Source organism: Trachinotus anak, unplaced genomic scaffold (assembly GCF_046630095.1).
Source record: "Trachinotus anak isolate AG129_WGS33_773 ecotype Australia unplaced genomic scaffold, CSIRO_AGI_Tana_v1 ptg000012l, whole genome shotgun sequence".
In the NCBI taxonomy this organism is placed as follows: Eukaryota; Metazoa; Chordata; class Actinopteri; order Carangiformes; family Carangidae; genus Trachinotus; species Trachinotus anak.
In genome coordinates this window covers 24310531-24336572 of record NW_027273863.1, presented here as the reverse complement: position 1 = coordinate 24336572, position 26042 = coordinate 24310531, and the positions used below count along the sequence as shown (strand labels likewise).

Below are 26042 nucleotides of genomic sequence, written 5' to 3'. Positions count from 1 at the left end.
AGCAATTACCAAGTCATTAAAAAAAAAGGAATTGACTAATACAACATGGTACACACAAGCATGAGTGACATGCCTTGAGATCAGCCTGTGTGAATGTTTGTCTTTAATAAAAATGTTATTAGTGTGTGCAAACTGTGTGTTTATGTAAAATCTGGTGTGGATTTAGTTTAGACAAATTCTGATTATCTCTGCATACAAGCATCTGCACTAAAAATCACTCTGTTTCATAAACGTGAAACAAAGTTCGCCTGCCATTTCACATCTCGCACGCGACCTCATCTAAAACCACAGATGCTCTGATAGCGTTAGCGTGGAGGCTCATTTCCACTGGAATTGCATTCAGGTGTCTTGATAATAATTTGATGGCTAAGTCAAGAATACTTGTTCACAGGAACACCGTCCTACTCTGCAGCCCAGAAGCCAAGAACAGAGTGCAAGCAGTACTGGCAATGATTGAGAGAACTCAAAATTCAAATGAGAGAAAGGAGATGGAGTGAAACAGATGTGCTGTTGTTCGGCGAGAGCAGCATGCATACAGGGTAAGCACGCACAACCGCACACCACCACACACAAAGCTATATACACGTGCATAGACAGCAGCGCCACTCAATCATCCTGGTTGAGGGCCAATCCATCTATTGCTGGTTGACTGGGATCCAATCACCATTCCCAACAGGGCCAGAATGAAAGAATGGCAGACAGCCTGTGAAGATGCCCGCTCTCTCATGGTAGATTGATGGGACAAATTTTGGGGCGGTTCATGAGGCATCCCATATCGAGACGTACCATAAAAAATCTCTGATGTCACACAGCTTCAGCCGTACTCTGTGTGTGGAGTGTGCATCTGTTGCCAAAAATGCGTGTTTTGCTAAGACGGTATTTTTACCATTCAACCATAAGAAGCCCATTAGGATGTGTCATGAGTTTCAGTTTTATTTGTCCCCAGCGTATAACATTAATTTTCTTGTGTTTAATGCTGCAAAACAATCTCATTTCCTTATAGCAATGCATAAACAACTTGAGATGAGTGCAAAACACAGCAACAGTGGACATGAAAAGGAGCTTTACAAGTCCTTAATGTTCAGAAATAGGAAAACAAACTTTCTTGAATGTCAAGTGGGGGATTACATGGTGTGTTTTCAGTGTGTTGGCTGTATATTGGGTCAGCTAAAGATAATAATATCTTACTGGTTAACAGAGGAGGTTTAGAGACAGAACGCTCCATCTTAGGATGGACAAAGCACTTTAAATTTAAGCTTTCGATTTTTTATTTTGGGCTGCACAGGCAACAAACTGAATAAATCATTTCTGAATAACCAGATTAATCTTTTCATTAATTAATATGCTGTGTTGCATTCGCTGTTTTACAGGGCAAGGCAGAGCCTTTAGGGGAAAATCCTTGGGAAAATCCCTTAGTGTTCCTTTAACTGACTCTGAATAATTTAAAATGTATTATTTTTAACAACTCCATAATATTAATTGGCCCTTGTTGCAAATTTTGTATTCATGAGTCAACCCTCTTACCTAATAGAAAGAGGCCTTTCTATAAATGTAATCAGCACTAACATGGAAAATCACAGAGAATAGCTATTCATGAGGCCTGTTAGGCTGCAGATCCCCTCTGCCAGAACATTAATGGCACCCGTTGTGGGGTGTGACAAAGCTGCGGTGCCAACATACAGACTAGGTGCTGCTGGCTCTGTTACCATATGGCCATTTAGTCTGTGTTTGTAGTAATTTTTCCTTAAAAGTCTGCCAGATACATCTGCAGTACACAGCAATCACCTACACATGGTATAATATTCACCATTTTCAACCTTACTCTTGGTTACACAACAAACAAAAACACACACTATTTATTTATTTATTTTTTTTTTGAGTGTGTTAAAGTTGCTTAATGATATAATCTCGTATCTGCTCCAAGTGCCGCCCTGACTAACTCTGAAGTGGCATCCAGTGAAGCTGTCAGAACAAATTTCAATATTTCAATTTTAGTCTAATGTGAAAACACATACCAAATCAAACCCACTCACAAATTCATAAGAACTCTTGTTTCTTTCATGCACACCTGGCTCCGTGTTCCTACAAGTAACAAGGGACATTGATTCCTCTGTGTGAAAGGCAAAGTTACACATTATATAAACTCAAACCCTTCACTAAGACAAACACTGAAAGGCCAAGTGTACAGAATCATGTTAAACATCCTCTGTGTCTTGCTTTAATGCATCACTAGATGAGTGGCACTCAGTCCACAGCAGCCTGAGTGAGTTTCATCCACAACAGGAAAATCTTTATAAATGTCATTTCATGCAAGATACTGAGTGTGTGTCTCCTTCACTTATAGAGACTAAATAAGCCTGTAAAACTTTTTCATCATGCAACAAATCAGCTGTGCTCACACAGTAGATGGAATTGCATATCCTACTATTATGAGAGCAATTATTTATTAAACTTAAGGAATAATTAAGCTTCTGTGGATATTATTTTTTTTACTTTAAAAGTAGGTCGGTGTGAGAAAGCTTTGATTGCAGGACCCACAACAGAACTATAATTAAAATGTAGTCAATGATGAATATGCATAATTGAAACCAAAAGGAATACATACATGATTATTATGCAGGATGAGTATGGACGGATGAGATCTATTGTCACCTCATTTTCAACTATGTGAGAAAGACACACACAGGGTTGGACCTGACATCTGCGTCCACAGCCCTTTTTCCTGCCTCCGCACCAGCGACAGCCGTGACCAGAGGAATTGTGTTTTCAGGTTGTCTGCGCGCTCGTCCCGTTCTTGTGAACGCGATACATCAGGAACACCTCGAGGGAATTTCATCACATCTGGCTCGAATGTCAACCTGAACTCAAGGATGAACTTGTTTGAATTTGGTGGTAAAAAGGTCAAAGGGCAAGGTCACTGTGAGCACCCAAAACACGTTTTTGGTAACAAGAAGTTTTGTCAAGAATCCAAATGCTTATTAACTGTAACTGGACTGGTTGCCGAAGGCATTCAACTATAAAGCGGTAATTCTAGTTTAAATCTATATGATTTTATATCGATCATTTTCAGTACACAGCCACTGTAATAAGGCCCTAATTTATTTAATGTTTATCTCTCATGTTTTTACTCTTCCTTTTTCCTTCCCTCAAATCATAGTTTATAGTAATTAAATGTAGTAAATGTCTGTACATATTTTTTCTATATAAATGGATAATGCAATCTCACTGTTTAGAAAAAGGACAAGACAAGTGAATGGGATTGTGGCAGAGCAGAGAGGCTAACATAACAGATGTAAATCACTGGGCAAATATTAAGACTAAACACTTAGAGCAACTGCCCCCGAGCCGCAGGACAATTCTTATTGTCACACCCTGCTGGTGGGTCTAATCCCTATTATGAAGATTAATTTTTAAAAAAAATACAGCAGCCAAAATGTATTGCATTATTTGGAGTCATCCTCAGGCAAAACTGCTATTTACTTTTCCTGACTGTCCTGATTGACAGGAGCAATATAATCCTCATCTTCCCCGGCTGTTTATTGACATGTGTTAGAGGATCCAGTCTTGTGCGCTGCTCCTCCTCCTGTGTCAGCATCACCACACAAACACCGTATTGGCCTGTTAAACGTCTCAGTCAAATGGCAGCTGCAGTGTTGCTCTTGCTAATACAAAGAAGCACATGCTCACATTAAAGCAGTGCAGCAGAGGGGAGAAGAGCCTCAGGACAGACACCTACTGAGCTCTGGTCCTGTGGCTGCTCCAGCGCTCTTTAATATCCAGCATGAACCCTGAAGTGTCAGCCTCTCCTGTCGTTTAATGACGGAGATAACCTTGAAATGTATCACACAGATGAGGAACTGTTTAATTTCACAGCTTTTCCTCTCTAATTTGGATATGGGCAATTTGTCTGGGACTCAACAGGCTTTACGGGATTTGTATTCAGTTCAGATTTGGATATATTCCGATGAATTGCAGCCTACACTAGAAAAAATGCTGGGTATTATAATTTATGAATTACAACTCACACTGATGTATCCATTGTGCTGTTATGTGTATGGTCTCATTTGGTAAATAGCTTATTGTTACTACTCAACATTGTGATGGAATATACATAATGATAAGTCAAGTAATGCTGAGAAATTGTAGCTTATATCCAATGTTACTACTTTGCTTTGCACAGAAGAGACATAACAACTGAGAGCTAAGCTATGGGAGGTGAGGCTACAGCATTCTGACACAGGCTGAGACTATAATCTACACTTCAGCAGTAATGAGACTGTAAAAGTTTGTAAAGATGGATCGTTCAATAACATACTCAATTCAGACTGAGATAAAAGTAAATTGCCATTAAGAAAAATGGTTTTTCGTGAATCCTCTTAATATTCATCATTCATCCATTTAACAGAGATTTAATACCTGGAAAGCACAAAAACATGCAGTAGGCTAACCAATATCAAGTGCTTTACTTTATGATGTGAATTCAGTTGCTTTCATCAGCTTCAAAAGTCTTCTGAAGGCGTCACATGTTGGGAGTTTCCCGAGAGTACATGAATGCACCAAGAGCCATACCAAGTGTCAGCCGCCCACACAGGCTGCGGAATCAAAGTGAAGAACTGCACAGCATGAGCACATATTAGAATGAGTTAAAACATGTAAAAACACCAGTGAGATCTTTGAACATCGCTATAAAAGAGGCAACAGTGAAGAAGCAGCGACAATGCATTCATCACGCTGTAGCCTAGGGTGCTCAGCAGCACCGTAGAGGGATGCACTCTCCCAAAATGTTAAGCACCATATTCACTTCTGCACGTCCCGATGAGAAACACAACAAAGTGTTGCTCAAGTTGCGGAAATTGCTCAACACATCTAGGAAAAAAACACGATATCGTTCTGAACAGTCCAGTATCATCTAATATTGGTTGTAATTACCTGCTGAAATTCCATTATTGGAAAAATAATGGCTGGTAATTACATTTTCCAGTTTATCGGTGGATAATTTATTGGTCTTGTGCCCCCATTGCAAAAACATATGGATGTCCAACCCACCTCTAACCTATCAGTTGCTCTCTGGAGATAAAGGGTTCTACACTACAGTATATGTTAAAGCGACTCATGCATTTTTTTCTTGGGGTGATCTGATCTCACAACCCATCACTGTGTTCAATTTATGACGGTCACACTTGTTGCTGTTGCTTCTCAGGTTGTCACACATCCAAAGCAACACATGCTGTATATTTATCAAGCCAGACGGACTGACATATTATTGACAAACATTTACTTGCACTTAACATCTGTGACAAAAGCTCCTGCAGATGAAAGCCTGAGGGAGCCAGATAATTGGCAAGACACGAATCCGAAGTTGAAAAGCCTGCCTTTCCTTAAAACTTCACAGTAAAATTAATCCATTGATCTGACAAAGCCAGTTAAGTTATTAATACATATTAAGTGATGATTACAAAATAAGCGCTGTTTTGTTGTGTTAATGTAGTCTGAACAAGGTCGATCAGTGCCGCGGTTCTGTTTGAGGCTTTAGAACCAAGTGACCGCTCATCTGGTGCCACCACAGGTCAGGCTGTCTCTTATCAATCGGCTCATCTCTTCCCTCAAGGAGTAAACTCATTGGAATGCTCCAGAGGCTCAGGGGTGTAGTATACACGGTCCTTGACCATGATATGATGCTTAAAATGTAAATGCGCCTCTGAATAATAGGACAAGTCAGAAGTGAATATGCAGACGACCACAAATAATTTTTGCTTATCTTATAAATCATTTTGTGTTTGTCTGCACTTCGGAGAACTCCAGTTTGTTGATTCTCAACCCAAACCACCTTTATTCACTTAACCTTAAGGTATGGAGAGACCCTGCTTCTATGACCTTGTTCCCACTCGTGCCTTAAATTTTCCTTGGGTGATACAATCACAAGTGGGTTTAGGCTCAGACTACTGCAGCTGAATTCTGATGCGGTCAGGATTTGCTGTGTGGTTAGATGAATGTCCTGAGCTGGGATCAGGGCCAAACCAGCCATTTTTGATGGATTATTATTGGATATACAAAACACTACCCACTTCCAAACCTTTGTTTGTTTGTAGTACACTAGCTACTATGAATGTCCAATTGCTCTCCATTAGAAAACACAGTCACCATTACCCGACGCACAATGATAAAAGCAAGAAGGCTGCCAGTAAAGTTACTAATGACTACTGGCCTTCACTGGTGAGTAAAGCCAGTGGAGCTGTTGATAACTTTTTATTTACTTAAATATTTTGTTCATGCTAACGATGAAGAGAAGCTGCCAAAGTAGTTCAACTGACACTTCTCAATCATTGAATTTTATATGCTTAACCAACTTAATATGAAACCATGGATGGAAAGTATTTTTTTACTGACTTATAAACAACCTTTGCAGTTCTGCTTGATGAAAATGGCAGCATCAGAGTTTGAAATCATTTTGTTTTACCCATCACAAACAAACCAAGTTGTAATCAGGGACTAAGACAAGAAAGTTAGGAATGTAGAATTGTGCAGAACATAAACCCAAGAGGTTCTGTAGGCTGCTGCTTTATACCCAATTAAAAAAGGCACCTCATTAACGTAATGGTTACCCTTTTAACTCTAAGTGTGACTGTTTAGTGTCTTACCACGTTCAATGCTTTCTATCAGATATCATCCAAAGGTTTACCTCTGAAAGAGTCAATTAGAACTCCAATTAATTTTTCAATTAAAATAATCTTACTTATTTCCCCAACTAGCTGGACTTTACTTTGATGCTTGTTTGTTTGGTTGTGGTGCTTCCTTTGGCAGATAAAGTGTGCCTGCACATTTCTTTCAGATCAGATCAAAGAGCCTCGGCTCTGTGCAGGTATAAAAGCAAAGATAAGACTTGTAAAAGTGAGAAATACCTTTTTTTTTTGGCCATGCAGCTGCACATTAGTGTATGTCTTGTTATTAAGTTTGTACTTTGCTTCGCCTTATTTTTTCTTTATCAGGTTTTAGAACAAAGCAGAATATAAAACAAAGCATGGTGACATGACAGTCACTACACACTGAAAAGTATAAAATGGAAAAGAGTTGTAAAGGTTGCTGAAATATTACATTGGGCTTTTTTTTAAATCAAAGATTGATGATCTTTTTCAACCTCCAAGAGGATAAGATAACAAAAACTTAAACAGCTTTCTTCACTTGCCGTGGTTCAGACGCTCAGCAGGTTTCTTGCTTTTCACTTCAAACCCACCTCGTAAGCTTTGCATGGGTGGGCAAGTCTTGACTTTTCTCTCTGTCACTTCAGAGTTTCATATATGAGACACGATCATGAAAACCACTATCAATGCCCTTTCTACTTTGAAAATGTTGACTGAAAACAAAATGTACCACAGGTATTCATTTGGAGCTACCTAACTTTGATGTGATATTCCTGCTAAATTTTAATATCTGAATATCACTGTACAACTGCACTTTTTCTGCTAAATATTTACTTGCTTTGCTTCTCCAAAGGGTGAAGGTGCCAACAATGGTTTTGCCAAGCCACAGTGAGCTGATCAAAAGTTAAATGGGATCAAAAGCCTTGAATTAAATGCAACCAAAAAATGTGACAATGCCAAATGGTATCTAAATAGGATGGAAAAGTGATTCTACTTTTGTCAGGTTTCCATTCAGCAAGATTCTTTCAATTCAAGCCCCACCATCACTTTTCCCACCGTGTTCATGAAAAACCACACTTAGCATTACCCACAGGAGAAAAAAGACATCCAACATGCCCAGCAGATGTGTTTTCAGCAACAAGAGTCAAATTATGGCTCTCAAATGATCACACTGTTGATACACAACAGAAAAGATCATCCTATTCTCTGTTTTGTGTACAAAACATATGGCTACTCATTACTCTGCTCCATTCATTCTCACCCAAGACCCAAAGGGATTAACCATTAACTGGGAGTAATCTAACTTGGCCTAAATCACATGAGGTGAGTTAGCACAGTAGACTACACAGCAAAGCTAGGGAGGAAGAGAACAACAAGCTAATCAACATGCAGAGACAGGAAACCAAGTCGAGCTGTCAAGCCACTAGATAAAGATCTGTCTGACACGTAGCCTTTAAATAATCCACTTTTAAGTACACCATTCAGAAACATTAACACCCAGCTTGGAAAGGTGATTTTCTGATGGGGGTGCAGGGGGTTTAGAAGATGGATGGCAGCCTGGATAGACACCACGTGGAGACCTATGACACCTACAGACTTTAGATGTCACTCATTAAAACCCAAAGCAACTGCTGCTGATCCTCCGGAGAGCTCCAGCAGCTCCTCGGAGAGACAAGACGCGAGTTCCTTCTCTGCCTTTGTGTAGATCTTATATAACAATGGTGAGACAGAACTGGGAATGTTCTAATGGGGTGGACTGCAGCTCTAGACGCAGGTGTATTGGCTAAAACATTCTCTGTCAGTTTGCATTTTAAACGCTTCACAAAGTAAGTCAAAACCGGTTTGTGCAACCCTTGTTTGCAGGCTGACTGTCCCGCCCCCCTGGTTCTGCCAGGCCCTGCAGTTCCGATGAGAACAAGCTCAACGCAATCACAGGAAAGACCGTGCTTGATGTGAAAACATGCTGGTAAATTCCATCATGACTATCGCTCGCACTCCGTCGATCAGTAATCCTTGTTGACTTAATAATGAGACTTATGCCTGCTTGCGTGTAAAGCATGAGACCATCTATGTGTAACGCACAGGAATCAGCGTGGGAATCAGACAGGAAGGACTAAAAAGGACTAGAAAATTCTTAGCTCAGTCAAACTGTTTGTCATGTTAATTGCATCGTGACAATTGGAGGCTTTAAATAAATCTGCACCATTTCAAGTGACTGAAGCTTTTTCCAAACATTTTCAGTTTACTCCGTCAATTAATTATCTCAAACATTGTCGGCCATATTACCTGCCTGAAAAGAAGAAATTCAGAACTGCTGTGAGGCTCCAAAGCCCAGACATGGATATAAAGCTTATTAGAGAGGAAGAAACACAAAGCAATCAGCAGCCTTTCTTAAGACTTAAGTATCCAGAAGGGCTTAACCACACCACTTCACAGTATTTCAGAGAGAAGAGTTTTCAGAAGGCAATTCCTGTTTTTCTGACAGTGGTTCTTGCTTTTATAAGTCAAGGATAAGGTTCATATCTATATACAGGCCTTGACAAAGGAAGATAAAGGTGAGGAAACTGCTTATCCTTGTGCTTGACATATTAAGAACAATAGTCTAATTCTTTTGCTTTGCAACTTTGGTGTCATAAATTTGGTTCTTTCTTTTTCTTCCAAATACATGAAACTTAAAGTGATGATGCACAGATTGTGAGCAGCGAAGTGTGGGGAGGTGTGAGTATACACGAGAGTTTGTGTGCGTGTTCAGGCATGCAGTGGTGGTGGGGGCTCATACCTATGTTTGGAAAGAGAGCCTAACCGTTCAGCGCATCTTGAGCTATAAATCAGTGCCTTGGTCAACCTGGCCAAGAGCATTTTCAAACCCATTTGCAGAAGATAATGCCAGCTATTCCTCACAGCCCCAGGGACAGGAGACCCAGCCTCATGAATCATTGCCTTTTTAGAGGAGCCGCAGCATGGATCTCACCTTGCTCTGTCCATAGGGTCCTCTTAACTCTTCCTGGTGGGCAGAAACAAAGGGTGGCAGTAAAGGAAAATGTCTAAACTAGGACCAAATCAAGTTATGAAGTGCTGACAATGCCCCAATTCTGGTACTGGCAGTGCCACCTCTACAAAAAAAATATTATTAGTCTGCTTTGTAGGAATACAATATTGCCAAATACCTCTTATCTTAGTAAGAAATTCCAAACCTCAAAGGAACTCAAATAAGTAAGCATGAATTCACTTTGTGACAAATCTAAACTGCATATGTCTGGATCTCAGTGTCAGGGGAGTCCAGCATTTTTACAATGAGCATAATGAGATATCATCATTTGATTTGAAGGATGAGTGGCATTACTATATCATACTTTTAAGACAACAAAAAATACAACAATACAATATAATCCAACAAAGTTGGAGGAAACAAGAATTGGTCAGGCCGATAGGTCCCGATATATCTTCAGTCAGCAGATATTGGCTGATGTGAATATAATTTGGCCAATAACTAACAAATAATAGTAACTAAACTGCAGAGCAGAGATAACTTTGAAACAGTGTCACCATTAGATAGTTAGAGCAGTGACAAGCTTTATGTCATGTTTAGTTATGTTCATCTAAGGGAAGCTTATTAAAAATACTTGTTTGTGCTTGTTAGAATTGTCAACACTAAAATAACTGTATTATTTATTATATATTGATATTAAGACTGTGACTGTGATAACCATCCAATAGCAGCTTTGGATCAGGAGTTGGTAATATCTCACTATTGCCATGGTGTAAAGAAATGATATATGTGAAGTTTTAATACTATCATTAAATGTACTAATACAGACTTGCAGACCATAAATGACTACATGACCAGGATTTCCTGAGGTGTTCATCGACACGGTTAAACACCGCAGCATTTCTGGCTCACTTATTCCGGGTGGATCTACAGGGAATTGTAAAATGTCCTTTCATAAAACACTACTTTGGACAGACAGCTTTTTCCCCTCAGGGGTTCAATATGTGAAACTCTGTATCTACATAATTTGCAATGAATCAAAACTGGAATCATTTTAATTCCACATTTCTTAATCTGATCAGGCCTGAAGTTACGGATGATCAGGTGCCATTCCTAAGAATATTAAGTGTTGTGTATTTATTGTGTATGGGATATTTGTTTGTATCGATGGTGGTATATCCATTTTGTTAGGCACAGCATATGTCATTTCTTTTATTAAAACCCCATCTACAGTAAACATCGTAGCTTTAAATGTTAGGATATGTAGCAATAGCTTTTTAGGTGAATGTGGTTTCATTGGTCCCAATAAAAATACTCATCTAGATGAAAAAAAAAGATTCATATGGAGGATCTACCACATTTATGCATGTGCTGTAATGGAATGCTGTAATTGTTTTTTTTTATCCAGTGTCCATAAAAAAATTAAATATATACAATAAACTCAATTTATTACAGTTAGATCTAAATGAATTTCACTCCCTCCACCACTAAAGCCCCTCTGTAACCTCATGCTGTGATAGTCCATTATTTTTTGGGTACAGGTAGGAAAATTCGACATGATTTCAGCTCGGCATGTACCTTGACATGTACTTATTGAGAGTCTGATGAATGCTGGTAATGTGCGGCTATATATTGGGTCATTTATATTACCATAGCCCATATTTATATATAAACAGGATACAGGAAACAACTTATCATTTCAGTCACTGCATGGACGTTCCATTAAAGCAAGTTCAAAAGTTCCAGTGTATCTTCCCTCCCCATTACTTCATTTACTTGCCCAGAGATATGAGAGAGGAACCGTAAAACCATGCCCCTGATGGAGAGCATTATGAATCTAAACCATATCTCTTGGCAGTTTAGTAACTTTAAATAGTATTTCATCCATTTCCTAAGTAATATCACTCTGGTTTGACTTGTTTATCAAGTACTGGAGTATGGGTGAAAGATATACTGGAAAAACTAAGCATGCAACGGGTTATACATCACTAATATTCATGGGCTAAACGGACAAAATTATTTGTGATAGTGACTGAAACATTATGTAAAATTTATTAACTAAAGTATTCACAATATTAACACAACATGTTTACACGGACATCCCTTTGGTTGGGATGTTTTACTATTTTACTTTAAAACTGTGTCACTTAATAACAGCACAGACCTTAAAGACACAGTATAGGCTTCTTTACAGGCTAAACACACGAAGCATTCTTCACACATCTGACAAACACAAGCTGAAGCCCAGAAACTAAATTATTTACAGTAAGTAGCCTCACACTAAAGTCTTTAAATATTTTGTGCAATTTAAGCCGAGCTGTGAGAACAGCTCTCTCTTAAGCCTTGCTCAGCCCTTAATTCAGTCACTGAATTATTGCATTAGTTGGCTTTATTAGAGTCACTCATCTTCACTTGTGTCATATATTTGGGTTTAATCAAATCACGCCATCTTGAAAAACATCTCCAGCTCTAGCTGTGAAGGCTTTCTAGACAGTCTATGCTCCAAGCAAAGGCCAAAGGCCAAGACAGCCTTTGGGTAGAGGAAGAATTATTGAAAATGTAGCTTCATCTCTACAGTTTACACTTAAAAGTGCTGTAGACAAGAGGAAAGAATTTTTCTGACTGACTTTAGCTAAATCCTGTTTATTTCCAAGTGTGCCATCTTTATTTACTGTTCTTACTTATTCATTGCCTGTCCATGAGCTCCACTGTGACATGATGACACGCTGTCAACACTAATGGTCTCTGATGGCATCAAGGCTCTGTCATAAGGACACAGTAGGTGCTTAGAGCCAAGGCCCTTGGTAGCCCTCCACGGACGAAGAGCTGTCATCTCTGTCCCTTACTGCCAAAGAGCCCCGCCCCCACTCCCTAAAATCCTATCCATCTGCCATACCAGCAGGGCAGACGGAGTGCAAGCAATGCACTTTTCTGCCATTCACTGTTGTGCTTTAGCACACCCAGCTAGTGGCAATGAGGGTTCCTGAGTCAGAGTCTCCGCTTCCCACAATCAACACATGGTCAGTTCCTGATTCTTGTTTCTGTACGCATAACATAGTTTTCAGGTTGTCTAGACACAGTTACCTTAAAGTCAGCTTCATCAAAAATGTTCCAACTGCCAGTCATGAACCACCTCCACCACTTCCATAAGCTAAAAGCCACCTGGTGGAGTGACCTGACAAAGTGTCTCGATGCTGATTTCTAATCCTTTTCAGTCAATATGATTTTTGAACCTGAAAGTGCACAAAATCTCTGTCCATGTGCTTGTATAACAGTGTTCTCACCAGAACTGGTAATGGCTTGGACAGAGATTCTCCTGAGGAAAGGAGCTTTTTAGAAAGCACAGGGAAAAGCTACAGTGTGCCGACATCCTCCCCCGATGAAAGAGTGCATGCAAACTGAAAGTCATGATCCCATCTCCAAAAACATAAATAAAGAATAGCTTTATGACTGTCAACCTGGAAATGTTCCTATCCCATTCTCAGTTTTGTAACTGTGTTAAAGCATGTTCACTATCAATGGTGAATAATACAGTAAATGAAGGACTAGTAGGACGTGTTTTCTATCTCTAAAAGGACATTCTTGCCTCCATGTCCTGCTAGTATAAATGAGTGTTGATAACTATTGAGAATCCAGGCCAAGCTCAGTGTGAAAACTGGCTTTGTTGGTTGCAGTCAACATTTAATCTACATAACCTGTGTGAATTTGTCATTTTTCTTCCATTTTGAAGCGTGGAGTGTGTGACATTTAAGTCTAGCCTGATAAGACGGCTGACTGTTTGACCTTCATGTAATGGTCTGCATCAATTCTGGTACAGCCTGTGTGATTCTGTGTGTGTGTGTGTGTGTGTATGTGTGTGTGAGTGTGTCTATGTGTGTTCTAATTAGATGAAAACCTGAAAAGAATAGTTTGACAATGACAAGCAAAATGAATGACACCAGCCAGCGAGCCGTTACTCCATTTGTCCCCATCCAGTGTTTGTGTGAAATGAAAGAGTGTGTCATGTGTGCACTTCTGCTGACTGGGCAAATGTACAGCAAAGGCACTGAGGACTTACACGCATGTTGCATGTTTCTGTCAACACACAAGATGTGATAAACCTGTCCACTGCGCCATAACGCAGGGTGAGCATCCATACAGAATCTATGTAAGGACCTGAAAGTTAAGATTTAATAACTCACAAGAGACAACTGTAGAGGACATGAAGCTATTTGGGCTCTAATGATTCATAAAATTCACAGTTGGATTTGATACATTACAGTAGCATCACAGTTTTATATATTTTCAGCACTGCAAAAATACAGTCTGCCTGAAATGAGTCTCACATCTCTTTTTACAATTTACACTTTTACTTTATGAAAGTATAAAAGTAAAATATTTGAGAGCAGAAAATGAAACAATGGAGTTTTGTCCCATTTCAAGTGGTTTCTCAGCAGGATGACACAAAACAAAAGCAGCACTTCACAATACAACAAAAGCAACCACATGTGGTGTCAAAACAGGAGCCATCACTTCAGCAGAACAACCGCACCACTGTATTGTTAGACAGACATTGAGTAAATTGCATGGTCAATTGTTTGGTTCGTCGGATGTACCAGATCAAGCACACTGCACTGAGTGATACTACACTGTTAAACCCCAGGGGCGCATGTTGTCATCAATCCACACGGATTATCGATACCATTTAACGCCAGATTCATTTCATAATATTGCCAATACTGGCCATTGGTTACCTCTTACAAGTTCTCAAAGCCCAAGGTCAAATTCCCACATTTGAGAAGTTGCAAATATTTGGTATTTATGCTTAATGATTAATCAATTATCAACATTTTCTAATAATCAACTTTCAATCAATGAATTAACCAGTTATTTCAGCTCTATAATGGATTTCATTTTAACAGCAGGTCGTGGACAGTGTATTACCTTGATGAAAAACTATTTTCCCACGTTACCATCAGGCATGTCATGAGTAAGCACCTAACTCTTCAAGCACACACACACACCTGTAATTACTATGTTTGGACAAAAACAATAATTTGTTTTTACATGGTTGAGCTAGAAATGCAGCTGACGTTAATACCAGATTGCTAAACACGGTTACTGATATTTAACTATCTAAGCAGCTGTGATCACAGACAATAACGGCAATAAAATCATAAAACCTTGCGACATTTCCAGCATTTCCGGGTGCAGTTGGCATTCCACACAAAATGAAATTCTTTACACAACTTTAGTGTCAGTGGAGGGAAGTAAAACAAAGAGCTAGATATGCAGGTATCCTAATATGAGAAACAAGAATAAATGATAAATAAAACAAATTACAACACCTAAAAATGATCCACTTTTATGTTTTTGGTGGTTAAAAGTTTTAATTAGATGGCCTGTGTGGTGAGAATGCAAAGCCATCTAGGACCATCTGAGATCACAGGGACGGCAGATGAATAGCAACAGTTTCTACTTCTCACTGCAGACCTTGTTATGAATACCAATGGGCGGCTAATGGCACATTGTGTGCATGATATTCCACAGTTGTCTCTAATTTCTCACATCAGAAAATCTTTCAACAGTAAAAAGAGCAGTGATATGTTTCAGCTGTCTGCCAGTGATAAAATGATGACTTGAAACCTTGACCTACTTCTTATCTCTGATTTCTACATTGTGAATGTGCATGAAAAATCTAATTTTATCTAATTCTGTCTAATGTCAGCTGGGGTTATATTGACAGTGGTATCTACATTTAATCACTTATAAAATGGTTATCAGTTCAAAAACACAGAAAGTGAGACTAAAACCACCCTTACCAAACCAACTGTATTCCAGACCTAATAAAATTTAAGTATGGCTCCAGTAATGACCGCAACCGAATACACTCTTTAAGCATTGCCATAAGGCTTTTACTTTGAAGCAGCTGCAGCTAATGTTGAGTTTTAGTCATTAACAGTGGCATTAACAGAAGACTGACATCCTAATGGTTCAGCCATCACATTCCAACATCCTTCACTCGTTAGTCGCAACACTTTTTCTTCCAGAGAAGTCTGCTAATCTCGCTCTTCAGCAGCACTCCTGCCTCTGTAATGAGCTGTGTGTGTTTTTAAGGCTTAGGAGGTAAAAATATAATTGAGGCTGCTTGGTGCATTTACGTAATGGCTACCTTCTGACAAATGTTGATACAGAACAAGTGCAAAAATGTCCCAGGGTCTTGACACACAATTTGCACAGAATTTGGACCACAGTTCTGAATCACACATAATGGCTGGAGGAAAAAAGCTCTGCCACGTGCAGAGAAGGCTGTGTAATTCAAAGCAGAAGGACCCCTACATCTAGGAGGTCCTTCTGCTTAAATGAAAAACAGACACAACTGATTAACCTAACATTTGACCTTCAGTTTCATCCATATTCACTACTTCCATCAGCAGCACTAACATACTTTGAACTTAAAAACAACAGATCACACAAGGAATGGATAAAAATAGGCCTCTTGCAGTAGCGCAGGCCATTTTTAGGCTGTGTGTCTGTTTCCACTTTCCCCATTGCAGGGGCGTCCAGTAAAACATGGGTGTAAATGGTTTATAATGCCACCAGTGGACTCTGAAATGGGAGACCTGGTTTCAATCAGCAGTCAAATTGCTCCTACATTACCCTCGCAGACAGAGCAGTAAATCACTCTTTGCCTCTATGCTGCTGACGTTAAGGAACAAGCATTGTTAAAAATCCACCAAGCGTGCTGCTAAGAGCACCCTGTCTCTATGTGGGGATGGGATGCTAAACAGGACAATAGCAGTTGCTCGAGGCCCAACAGACCAAAGAGTAGAATATCCTGATGTCTAAGCAGAAAATCTGCACATTTTGTATCCGTAGCAGAATCTGAATCTTGAAGCCTACACTAACTGACCTGATTTACAGCCTTGAATGTAAACTTAAGCTTATAGCCTGTCTCCAGTAACCCCCATACCAAGGCAACCAGTTTGAACCAGTTTGCCTGGTTAAAAAGAGTTTTGGTTTTTCTGTGCCAACGCCCTGACAGTGGGCCAGTGAGGCATCTCAGAGCAGTTATAATCCCCTATAAACCCGAGAAACGCCGATCCCGCCCACCACAGACAAACATACTATGTGCACAACCTCTCATTAGAAATCCAGGACCCTGAAATTACCAAGATTTTACCCATATGGAAAGCATGAGAAAGCGTCAGCTGGGAGAGGGTTGAACCGAGTGGTTTTTCAGCGTGTGGCCACAGAGGAGCTGGAGCTCTTTAACAGTGCCATTCAGCCCGGCCCCTGCCAGGGAGCACCGGCAAATGAGGAAGCTGAGGCAGATGCTCTGGCTACTAGCCCCTGACCAGACCTGCTAGGAAATACCCCACACAACTATATACAAATGCTCACACAGGTGAGGGATGTAGCAAGGTCAACAAGCAGAAAATCTATTTGGTTGGTTGGTTAATGTTGTCGCTTAATTGACACTTAAGATATAATAACCTACAACTGAAACCACAATGTCTTCTGATGCTGTTCAAGATTTATTTACATCAGTGGGTGTAAAAAACTACAGCCAACAGGCTTGTGTTTTGAATTATAGTCAGCTGACAAAATGTTGATTCAGTCCCTTCAGTTATATTTTAACAAATATCATGTATATGGTTAAAAAAATCCACGAGTCAAACAACAGTACAAACATCACAGTTCAGGCTGCAGTGTCAGTAAGCAGCTGCTTGGTAATAGTTTCTAAGTAACCCAGCTTTTCCCTGTATGTTTGCCTAGCAGATGACGTCACCAGCTAAGGGCCCAGGCTGTCTTTCAAAAAAAACTCCCCACAAAAACATCAAATGAACTGTTGACTCGTCTGGCACAAAACAAAAGAGGAAAGATGTAGTGATCCATTGTGGGCTACCCTGTAATCCCTCAGGAGTCATGGGGATTAGGTCAAGTAAATCAAATGTCTTCTCTTGAATCATTTTTGTTTTGAAGCGGTTTGAGCATAAAGCAGGCCTAATAGCTCGAGGTAGTGCGCCAATATCCAGCAAATAAACACCAGTGCTTACTAATGCTAAAAACCTGTTGAAAAATCTTAATGTATTTTGCAGAAAAAGTCAATAAGTCAGAGATTCATGATATAATGGCTTTCAAAGCCCACAAAGAGAGAGAATAAACTAGAATAAGCACAGTAAAGAAACCCTGGAGCTTCCCTACAATATCTAGCCAATGATTGAAGAAAATCTTAATGCTTGAGCAGCATGGCACTTAACAGGCCTGTCAACACAGGTTTTAGTAATAAAATATCCACTCAATAGTTAGCCACAGGTACATCTGGATCTTAGATTCAAACAGACCCAGGGTCACCTGCTTTGCAAGATAATTACAGTGTGTCTCCACCAATCAGCATTAGCAGAGAGACACTAATGTCGATGAAATACTCTACGTGTTAAAGCCATAGTTACAGTCGGCTGACCCTCTCGAGGCCTCATACTGTAGTACTCTCTGGGCTACAGCCTACAGGACAGTTCAATATCAAATGACACTAAATCTAGAATAGAAATACACCATGTCACTTTCTTTTCAACTGGCAGGAGGTGAAGGTTAGAAACCCAAACATGCAGTGGGGCCTAAGATTCAGTTGCAGAAAGCCTCTGATGCAATTCCAAGAAACTAACCCACTCTGTATCATCCTGTTACAGCTTGGCTCGTGGTGAGGTCTCCTCATTGTGTCTGTGACGGCTATAATCAGACTTGTGTATTGATAAAGGATGGCCATGAGGATGAGGCTACTTCAGCACGTCACTCACCCCCAAAAATGACTTCCAATCCTTAGTTTGAATAAACCCAAGAGGGCTGCCGGCTTGATGCAATGCTGAGAATCTTTCTGTATATCCACCCAGTGATACCCCCCCCCCCCCCCACACACACACACACACACACACACACACACACACACACACCTTCTGTTCAATACCTAAAGAGGGCTTTAGACGATTCAGTGAAGTGACACACCTGTAAAAGCTGTAAAAATGGTTTTACAACTGAATTCTCCAACAGATGATGATTAAATGAAATGTTTGCCTTCGCCTCAGCTGCAAGGAGCAAACTCATGCCATCAAACCTGTCTCTGCAGCCGGCGCTGCAGCAGTGGTGATTTTTTTTAAGGGCAGATGAACACGGACATGACAGGGGCTTCTTGCAGCTGATGGGCACACAAGTGCTCAAATACCTGCCTCTGGTCGCGATGAATAAAGAAACGGCAGAGATTTCATGTGCCGGGCGCGCTCTGGTCGCTCGTGAACGCGCACACATGAAGTGAAGCCAGGTTTTTTTTGCACCTTATGGCAATTTATTTTCAACGTGAGGTCAGAAACGGGAGCAAATCACGCCCCGCAGCCCCCGCGTCCTGTTTATTATTTCATTAGTGATTCTCCGCAGATTTCCCCGCAAAGACTCACAGCTACGTCCCCTCGCTCAGTGGAAAGTGCCTGCGCTCAGGTCACGGCCAACTCCGCGCAGGTCTGCGGGCCGGAAGGCACTTGTGAGACAAAGTGGCTGAGACCGACGCTGCGCCTCTTCGTGCTTCGCGTCTGCGGCTGCTCCGCTCAAATAAAGCCTGGGAGAATCTGCGAGAGCCTCCTGGAGCGGACATGACCGTGACCATCCGCTCTCATTCTGCGCCGGAATAAAAGTCGCTCGCCATAAATTCAGAGTAAAGGCAGCGAAGTGCGTGCGTGGCCGTCTGGCTTCAGCCGGAGCCCGACGCCTCCGCACGGAGCCGACTCACAGTGTCTCACCGTGATTCTCAAACTATTTCCAGTTCGTGCAGCAGAAAGTTGGCGAAGGGCAACGCGCAGAGCTGCGCCTCAACTTCAGTGGGGGGCATTATACAAAATAAATCAATAAAAAGAGATAACGGTGCACTCACTGAATCTCCTCTTTGTCACCGCCGTTGGCATTTCTCTCCTCCTGCGAGCCGGCTCCGTTTAGTCCCGTCTTCAGTTTGTCGCAAGCACACACACAAAAAATAAAAAAATAAAAAAATAAAAATTCCACTTCATGTAATTTACAGCCACAAGACAGAGAGACTTAGAGCCAGCCGGCCGGCCCCCTGCTCCACCACCAGCCCCCGGGGAGTGAGACAAGAGCAGAAAAAGACCCGACTCCGCTGCCGGAGGAACACGAGGTCCTGTCCCGGTCGTGGACTCCGGATCTCGGCGTGGCAGCTCCGTGTCTCGCCGCTGACGGGTTAACGTCAGCTTCGCACAAGTGTTCAGTGTCGCTGCGAGGAAAAAAAAAAAAAAAAAAAAGAAATACCACTTCTTTCCTTGCAAGTAATTTTTTTTTCTTCTTCTTGCAAGTTGCTTCGTAAGCAGCAGTCTGTATGCAGTCCCCCCCCCCGCAGAAGGAGCTGTGGAAGGCAGGGGGTTGTTCCGTCTCTCCCCTCACGGTCACGCTTCTTTCTGCCTCTGTGGAGAAAACAAATACAGGTCGATCAGCAGGATTTTCGGATTCACTCGGCTACACTCGCTGCTGTGTCCATTCATTCCTGCCCCTCAAGTCCTGCAGGAGGAAAAAAAAAAAAAGCTCTATAGGCGCAAGAGGATCTGAACATGTCATTTTTATTTCCCTGTTTACATTAAGCACCTGCTAAAAAGAACCAATGAACCCACATTTACAACGAGTTTGCTTATGGAAACTCCCTGAGGTGATTTTGTCACTAAATTATGATTTAGGAGAATAGCCTAGGAATGAAACCCCTGAGTTAATACAGACTTCATAACACTTCTCTCATTTTAACAGTGGAATCAAACTATTCCTCATTTTCGTGGGGAGCCCCTCCAGCTAATCCAGGTGGTCTCCAGGCCCCCATTCTGGGAGCCTCTGCAATAAGCAAAGACGTGAATCATCACTGAGAATAGAACATTTATCCCATTTTCTAGAGCAAATAAAACGCATCCACAGCCCCGCTCCCCATCCTCATACTCATCCTTGCTCTAACCTTGGGAAAGCTCAGGACAAGACTGTAATTTATAATTTATAAGTGAAGGCTAACTTTTTGACTCTTTTACCATTACTCGAAATTGTTTTTCTAAGACAGCTCTGGGAGAAGGTTGCAGGAGATATTCCCCCCTGCCCAGTGACACACAGACATGTTAACAAGTCTTGTCTTTGACAAGGAATACTGTAACAGTTTTGCAACTTGTTCACACTGAAATATTAAGAAAGATATTAAGAAAGACCTTGGGCTAGGCTGCACAGTCCTTGCAGATAAACCGTAATTTTCATATTTGAAGAAGGTCCTGAGAATACCAACATTTGGCATTTCCTACCAAATCACAGCCCACAGGCAATGCAGGACAGATTTCAGGAAGTGCAGAATTCACAAGTGAAGCAACATAATGGGGACACAGTGAAGGCTCTGCTTACAGTGCAGCTTGGCTGTTAGTGCATGAGCACTCAAGCGACTCGGCTGAACATGCAGGGCATGGCTGCTGTGACCCCCAGTAATGAGGACCTGAATATCTATAGGATTCTGACAGCCCATCTACTCCGCCCCTCTAACCTTACCATGATCAATCGTTAGCTTGGCAGAGCCCCCACTGAACTGCAGCGCAACTATTCACCACTCCCTCCATTATAACTGGTACAAATGACGTTTACACAAGCTTTTACGTTGTCATAAATGTCTCACGCAGTTGGGCAATCGGGTAGGTCCTCCTTTCGACACACACACACGCAGACAAATGCACACACAGACACACAAACACATTCACCTCTACTTCACATGACAAAATGAGTTGCTATGCGACCTCACAGTGACTGAAAGGGAATTCTGTTTCTTTTAGCTTGCAAATGATAACCTCGGTCAGTGCACAATGTTCCAGGAATAGGGCCCTGTCAGACAATGAAGAGACCCAGCACACTCAGAGGGAAGCCACTGCTTTGATACGACAATCATCAATAAGTAGGTGCCAGACAGAGAAATTGGTGCACGTGTTCAATAATGCTGTTACTTATCTCTGCTGGCCAACACCAAGCCTGTTTTTCAGCTTCAGACATCTCATGTGGACAGTGGAGGAGACCTATAAACAACTTTTGCTTGTGAAGGTCAAAGAGATGTCTGGTATGTTTTTTTTTTTTGGTGTTTTTTTTCAGCAGTGGCACTAAGGAGTCCCAAGGGAGAAACTATACTTTGTCTTTGCCAGACATTGAATAAAAAGATCCACCAAATGACATATTTTCTACCCAAATGTTTCCAGAACAACACATTTTTGACACTGTCCTCTAACCTCAGACCAATGCAATAGGGTTTCTCTCTCACACACACATACACACACACACACACACACACAGTACATATATAAATCTGCAGCTTTTTGCACAGGAAACTTACATTAATTTTAGGAATGACTCATAGAATCATAAACCCCTTTCTTTCAGTCAATTAAACAACTTATATCCATCAGAGTATTGGAACAAAACTCCTGCTCTAAACTTCCTCCTGCTCTTAATTATTGCTGTGATTAGGAATAAATGGTTGGCTAAATTACTGCAAATCAAAAAGGGTCTGCAGTACCAAATCATCCTCTAACCATAACACTCCTGGAATGAAGCTTCATACATGGGTCCCTTTATCAGCTGTTCCTCCTTATTAATTTTTTTTATTGAACTCTATGGGGAAATTAGTCGCGAGAAATTACTTGTAAAGAGATTCATTTCTATCTAGAAGCCCCTCAGTTGGTACTTGATGGTTTGAAGCCTGATTTAATGCTGGTGCAGCCACTTTTCTGACCATGTTCCATATTACGGTCATTAAAAATAGAATATAGACTATGAGAAGGTTTAAACCAAAGAGTGAAAAGGATACTTGTGTTGCAAGGAAATTATATCAACTCTTGATTTTAGTGACTGGGCATTTTTTTTCTGTCATTTGGTGAATTACATACATAGCAGACTTCACTTCCTTTGGCAGGTTATAATAAAAAAAACAGCACATACAGTATACCACTCACTGAGCAAAAATAAAAATTCCAGTAACACCAAAACATATACACACCCGGCAGTGGTCTGGCAAATAGCAAATACCATAGATTTTGTAATATGTCTATAATAGACTGTGTACATTATAGTTGCACTCAGGAGCTTAATGACAGAAATGTCCCCATTGAAACCCATTTAAATTGCAATTTCTGATTTTTCTGTAATTACAACAGAAAATCGCATCTATTTTCTCAGGCTTTCATTCTAGTCCTGTCTACAAACTTTAAGTTTTTACTATTTTCCACCAGATGAAGTCATATTTGGCCTATGGAGCAAATACATACATTGTCCTGGTGTCCACTAGGGGTATTGCTCCTCTATTATGGGGCATTGTAGGCCACTGAAATACATGCATGCAGCTATGATGATGTGTGTGTTGCTGTGGATGTCAGTGTGTGGTGTGAATGTGTGTATTAAGAAATGAGTGTATATAACATTTCTATTTCATTTTTGTTTTTTGACGCAGACCTCTAGTGACCTCAGTGTAAGTTTTTTAAAATGATGCACAAGGGTTATGAGTTTGACTGATGCAGCGTTGGATGATGCCCAAATGGTGTTTTGTGTGTTTTTCAAAAGCTTGTGAATGAACATGGTGGTGTAAGGCCACTGTTGTAGTAACACTACTGACCTAAACAAATCATTCACAGCATCAGGAAGATTAGCAACTTTGATTTAGACATTTAGACATTAGACATTTTTTTAGTCATAGGTTCCAACCTTGTGTTTTAACTTCTTTGGTTTATACTATACGAGTCATGAATTGTATTATGATAATTACATTGTTCATTATATAATCCTAAATTGTTTCAACAAAGTGCACAAATATCTAGACCTGTAGAGACTCAACTGTGAACCACTTTGCCATCTCATGGCTTTGAGGTGCCTCTGCAGTGTTAGCAAGTATACAACAGTGTCATCAGCCTATATTTTAATTATGCTGCAGAACAATGTTATGGGAAATCACGTATGTATTATCATGTATTATGCACAGATCATATATTATGTACAGGTTAATTGTGATATCAGTCCTGGGATAGACTGGCGACCTGTCCAGGGTGTAGCCCAATGTCAGCTGGGATTGGCTCCAGCCCCACCCCCCCGGTTTCAGATAAGCAATATGGAAAATGAATGAATGAATGAATAAATGTGATGTCATCCACTTCTGATCTCTGTGGACTTTGTATTATACAGTAACACCTCTCATCATGCTGCATTACATTATTGCCTGTAATACATAAGACTCCATTAAGATTTTAAATCTAATTTTGAAAAAACAACACTGTGATTAAATGAAATAAATGATTTACATTCATGTAGAAATATCTAATATCTAACAGTCAAACTGAATATTATAGAGAGGAAAATTACTAGTATTAAGATGTTTGCCAATTGGTCAATGACAATTCTATTCATTTGACTACAAATACTAGCTCCACTATGATCTCCACATTTAATAACATGATTGACAACCATTGGTTTCCATGTAATAGGACATGTGTCTGCTGTATAATGGGAGGAACGGCAGTTTTGTCATTCACATGCATCAGTGGTTTTTATCCTCTTAAGGAAATTATTTTGTTCTTCATCAGTTCGGAAAAACAGACTGATGTTAGTTTTTGATGTTATTTTATAGAGGCTGTTCAATAGATGGTCTCAGTTATTCAGTAGCTTTCTGATTCCCTTTGCCTCCTTCATATTTTTTGTCAGGGGGAGCGTTGAAATTTGCTCATTTTAGCTCAGAGATAACTTTGTTTCTGAGCCGCCTGTGACAATCCATTGTTTTTATTTTATTAGTGGTGCATCTTTAGTTTTAATCAGTGCTATTAAACCAAGTTAATTCTGATTATTCCTTGACTTCTTGGATTTTCATCAGAAAAATGTTTGCTCATGAGACTGACTGCAGTTGTTAGTGCATTGCAGCCCATCTACATATCATTAGAAAATATTAGATCTGCCCATTTCAATCTCATAAATTAATTCTCAGACTCAGCGTGCATACACTTATGCATACAACACTGTGTTTAACTTCCCTGTTGTATTTTATCCTCCTATATGACAAAGTGTAGTTAATAATTGATTTGAAATTCATGGAGAAGATGGTTTATCAATAACAAACTGGCATTTATTGTAACTATGCCAGATAATTATCCAGCTTAAAAAATCATGATGTGTAATATGGATGAGAATATTTCACTCTTTAACCTAATACATTTATTATTAATTGTATTACACATCAAAGGGGTTTTGGTCATCCACAAAAATCAAAAATGGAGTTGATACATAATGATCAGGCTCCACAGCAGGATGCTTTCATCTTATAACTGTTGCACAATTAACGCAGGATTCAATGAGGCAGGAAAACAGTTAATGGAAGTTAATGATGAGAACACACAGAGCTCTTTGTATCATTAACCAACATGCAGCCAGACATCGTAATGATTGCGGTTACTTTCTCAGCAGTTGGACAGAATGAAGACCCAATTTTAGGTGGGTACTCGCTGAGGTACTGCTGTACCTTGCTGCATCTCCAGCGAGGAAATGCTTGGAGGAATAAAGTCAGACTCCCACTCCGCAGCCTGATAACTGGCCATGATAATGTGGTTCCAGTCTCAATGTCAGGCATAAAATGCACCTGTGAGATGCATCAGCGATGCAACTTAAATGAGCAGAAGAAGGTCCCATGGGAGATGTACATTAAAACATAAAACATTGAATACTCCTGGTATATCTTTCTGATATAAATACTGTGATTGATGCGTTACTTAACAGATTAGAAGTCTGAATTCAGTCTATATTGCCAGTCAGGTCCTTTCTCTCTGATGAGCTCAGGCTACAAATACTCTGTAAGATAATGAATTCCTGGAGCCTTTCAATGCCAGTAAACCAAAATACACTGACAGTAACATCGTTGTGCTATAGGTGCATTTTTAGTCGTCAGTTATACAGAAAATAATATCAATAACGACTTTTTTTTGATTGTGAAAGCAATCACTAGTCAGAAATATGTGTTTTATTATCAGAGGAGATCTGATTCTGTCCCTCAGTGTCAACACAGATTTCTTCTAGTCGCTAACATGCTACACATGCGTGATATCTAGTGATTTATCGGCTGAAGGTTTGAGACCATATGAATTCCCTTCAAGAGTCTTATTGTAGATAATAAGATGTGATCAACTAAAAAGCATTTGACTGCACCACAAGCACACCTCTTAAGCCACGAGAGAGCAACATGAATGATCTGAAAAACTCCCCTCCTTCAAAGACTGGAGCTGCAAGAAACACACAGCATTTTCACAGAAGCTATATTTAAAAGGGGAAACGCAGAGAGACGAAGAAGAAGAGACAGCAGCGGCAAGAGAGACAGAGAGAGAAAGAGAGTGGTGGGTTGGAAATGGATG

The 26042-nt window shown here is 40.3% G+C and overlaps 1 protein-coding gene across 1 annotated transcript in view; it reads right to left on the bottom strand.

Annotated features, from left to right (window-relative positions):
• LOC139628878 (receptor-type tyrosine-protein phosphatase F) overlaps positions 1 to 20077 on the bottom strand; it is a 162208-nt gene extending 142131 nt beyond the window's left edge. Inside the window, exon 1 of the mRNA XM_071491014.1 lies at positions 19529 to 20077. The gene's annotated coding sequence lies outside the window, so the exon portion shown is untranslated. The remainder of the gene's footprint in view (positions 1 to 19528) is intronic.
• Positions 20078 to 26042: the final 5965 nt, after the last annotated feature.